The sequence below is a fragment of the Schistocerca gregaria genome, chromosome 6, assembly GCF_023897955.1.
Source record: "Schistocerca gregaria isolate iqSchGreg1 chromosome 6, iqSchGreg1.2, whole genome shotgun sequence".
In the NCBI taxonomy this organism is placed as follows: domain Eukaryota; kingdom Metazoa; phylum Arthropoda; class Insecta; order Orthoptera; family Acrididae; genus Schistocerca; species Schistocerca gregaria.
The window spans coordinates 327,865,422-327,869,617 of record NC_064925.1 but is presented as its reverse complement, the minus strand read 5'-3'; the positions used below and the strand labels follow the sequence as shown (position 1 = coordinate 327,869,617).

At 43.8% G+C, this 4,196-nt stretch overlaps 1 non-coding gene across 1 annotated transcript; it reads left to right on the top strand.

The window, feature by feature from the left end:
• Positions 1 to 3,409: 3,409 nt before the first annotated feature.
• Positions 3,410 to 3,484, top strand: Trnap-cgg (transfer RNA proline (anticodon CGG)). Its single transcript has one exon. It is a non-coding gene; the product is annotated as a tRNA-Pro (tRNA).
• The last annotated feature ends 712 nt before the right edge of the window (positions 3,485 to 4,196 follow it).

Here is a 4,196-nt window from a genome sequence, read left to right as displayed (position 1 = left end):
TATTCATTCTCAATAGAGAATCTTTGACGATGACGAAGTGAAATATGGGGGGAACTGGTGCCAAGTCAATTAAAAAGTCGGCATGGCCTGTCTTGGAAATAAAATGCTACATTACGAAACGTATTGATGCCTTCTTCTTTTTGCATAGTTCATTTATTTTTACAATTATTTATCAGAAGATAAGTTACGTTACCGACTGCCAGTCCTGCAGTACGGTTGCCATTTTGAAAGCATTTCCACGAATAAAGTATGTCGTTTTCATTTAGATGTGAGCTGAGTACGCCGATAATTAGAAAGACTAACAGAATCAAAATGGTGACCATTCAGACAGAATTTTCATTTTTTTAAAAGAAATTCGGTGACATTGTTTACTTGGATAAAGTAATGAGCCATATTTGTTTATACAATATGATAGTGTTCATGTGATGTGTTACGACTGTGAAAGGATCCTGTGACCACTGGAGACAGTGTCACAACTTCCTCCAAAGAAATCGTAGCACAACACAAACACACAAATGCCATATTAACTGATGTATATCCACCTGATGATGGAGGTTTAAACCTTCGAATCGCTTCGTGGAAACAAATAAACAGTGACTGGTAACAGTAAACTTATTGTTTCATTTAATGTCAATAACAGTCACGGTAAAGCCTAACCTAAAAATGTTCGCATTTAAAGTAAAATTATATTTTCTACAAAACAAATCCTATTAATTTTTTTCTGTGGGACTAATAGTTTGCGCGAAAAGAGCGAGAGACTATTGAAAATCTGACGCGACGCGCATGTGCTGTAGCATTATAGGTAGTTTTTGTAGGCCAATCTGGAGTAGGCCTGACCTAATAGATAAGTGTCCTATAACAAACTGTTCGTCTGGAATTCTTCTCCATTGCTGTCGTACGCTGTAAACAACAACATCGTACTAAATAATACAGAAAATAAATAATAATGCAAATTAAATGTGTTATTTTTCGGAAACCATTCGGAGTCAGGTGTAATTATGTCCAAACTGAGTTCTTTCATTTTAATGATCGTTCCTGTTCTATCCCTGGATATTGTCCATTCCTCCTGGGACATCCTATTTATCATATCCCTGAACATTGACCATTCCTCCTGTGGATATATATACTTTACAAGTACGCAACCAACTGAGATGACAACTAATATACTTGGGTTGGGACTTTAATAGTGGCAACTATCTATTTGCAGCTCGTACAAAATAGATACGCGTTTCAAAGTTTTACTGACCTTCAAAGTAGTCACCAGCATTGTGTACAACCCATTGCCACCGATGTGGAAGTCGTAGGATACCCTTAGCAGTGCCAGTGGCGTTGACAGTTCGAGCAGCGCATCCTATTGGCCGCCCAATTAATAGCAGTTGTGAAGCGAATACCGTGAAGTGTTTCCTTCAGTCTAGAAATCGAGTTGAACTTTGTTGTTGTTGTTGTTGTGGTCTTCAGTCCTGAGACTGGTTTGATGCAGCTCTCCATGCCACTCCATCCTGTGCAAGCTTCTTCATCTCCCAGTACCTACTGCAACCTACATCCTTCTGAATCTGCTTACTGTAGTCATCTCTTGGTCTCCCTCTACGATTTTTACCCTCCACGCTGCCCTCCAATACTAAATTGGTGATCCCACGAGAGATTAATTCAGAGAAATGCAGTAGGTGGTATAGCACTTAGCAGTTCCATCAGTCAAACAAATCAGCAACAGCTTGCACTGTACGTTCTTGAGCACTGTCCTGCAAAATGATGGTCAGGTCCTGCAGAAAGTGTGGTCACTTGTGTCTCTATGCTGTTCATTTTCGGAACACAACCTACGACCAACTTAGAGACAGAAGTGATGACACTTTCTGCAGGACCTGACCATCATTTTGCAGGACAATGCTCAAGCACGTACAGTGCAAGCTGTTGCTGATTTGTTTGACTGATTGGGCTGCTAAGTGCTATACCGCCTACTGCACTCCCCTGACTTAAGGCCGCGTGAGTTCAACTCGATTTCTGAACCGAAGGAAACACGACATTCGCTTCACAACTGCTACAAATGCGTCGGCCAATAGACCGCGCCGCTCGAACTGTCAACACAACTAGCACTGCTAAGAGCATCTTACGACTTCCACATCGCTGGCAACGGGTTATACATAATGTTGGTCACAGCTTTAAAGGTCAGTAAAACTTTGAAACACGTATCTATTTCGTAAATAAATAATTGCCAATTTTAAAGTTGCAACCCTCGTAATTTACTTATGGCAGATAGAAATTCACTGAATGACTAAGACAAGCAAAGTCTAATACTATCAACATCACCAGATGCCAAACTAATCCTAAAGGACAATTACACAGAGGTAACTACAATACAGACAATGAAAGTCCAGTACAATGCACAACAGCGTAGCACTTTTAGATGTATGCAGTGATAAAATCACCCATCTCCGTGTGCAATATTTTCAAAATGAAGTATAAAGCTCTTATACAACAGGAGCCCGCCTTCCAATTCTGTAATACACCTGGCAAAATTCGTCATGGGCTATCTGTGCTCCAATAACATCACGGCAGACCCGAGCCGACTCCACACACTGTTCCACTGCAATGTACTCGCCCAAATGCTATTAAATTGTTAGTATGTTAGGCATACCTTGAATGGATAAAGGCACAAGTGTGGCAGTTAAGCGGCTAGGAACAAAGGTCTGGAAACTCCCAATACCATCAAGAGAACACAAAAAAAAAAAAAAAGAATGAAATTTTCACTCTGCAGCGGAGTGTACGCTGATATGAAACTTCCTGGCAGATTAAAACTGTGTGCCCGACCGAGACTCGAACTCGGGACCTCTGCCTTTCGCGAGCAAGTGCTCTACCAACTAAGCTACGGAAGCACGACTCAGGGCCGGTACTCACAGCTTTACTTCTGCAGTATCCGTCTCCTGCCTTCCAAACTTTACAGAAGCTCTCCTGCGAACCTTGCAGAACTAGCACTCCTGAAAGAAAGGATATTGCGGAGACATGGCTTAGCCACAGCCTGGGGGATGTTTCCAGAATGAAATTTTCACTCTGCAGTGGAGTGTACGCTGATATGAAACTTCCTGGCAGATTAAAACTGTGTGCCCGACCGAGACTCGAACTCGGGACCTTTGGTAGAGCACTTGCCCGCGATAGGCAAAGGTCCCGAGTTCGAGTCTCGGTCGGGCACACAGTTTTAATCTGCCAGGAAGTTTCATATCAGCGTACACTCCGCTACAGAGTGAAAATTTCATTCTGGAAACATCCCCCAGGCTGTGGCTAAGCCATGTCTCCGCAATATCCTTCCTTTCAGGAGTGCTAGTTCTGCTAGGTTCGCAGGAGAGCTTCTGTAAAGTTTGGAAGGTAGGAGACGGATACTGGCAGAAGTTAAACTGTGAGTACCGGCCGTGAGTCGTGCTTCGGTAGCTCAGTTGGTAGAGCACTTGCCCGCGGAAGGCAAAGGTCCCGAGTTCGAGTCTCGGTCGGGCACACAGTTTTAATCTGCCAGGAACTTTCAAAAAAAAAAATAGTTTGGCCATATAACACTCAACCGGAAATACCCGAATACCGCTTGTTGCAACTAGAACTCCAGGAAAAGATTTATATCAGACTTGGTCCAGGACGTAGCAGTGGTTTGGATTGAGCACAGAATCACTGTTCCAAAAAGCCACGGACAAACAGCAGATCATGCTACTGTTCACCAATGACCGTGGAAGACTAGGCAATTAAAGAAGAAGAAGAAGAAGAAGAAAAAGAAGAAATTCTGTCAACGCCATACAGATGTGGCTCACAAAAACTCACTTCACTTTGTGATCTTCCTTCTTTTGCGGTAACTGAGTTCACCAAATTTGCTCCTCTCTAGCTGTGAGCAGCTGTCTTCTTCTGTGCACCAGCAAGTGATGACGTCCGCTACCCATCTCAACGGTGGCCGTGTATAGCTAGCAGCTACGCCTCACGTTGACCGCTGAGACACCTGCAGTATCACGCTGCTGGGTTTCACAGTGCTCTCTCCCCTCTAGTGTCTGTTGCTTGCCGGACGTCAACCAAGGACCTTGCAAAAGCCATCACACGCTACGCCACGCCTACAGAGGTCGGCCAGAGGAGCGCTAGCATCGATACTCGTGCATAGCAGGTGTCCTGTTGCGGGGCACGTCACCGCAAACCACCAGAAAACCCGGCACTAGCGGCGGGAAGAACAAATG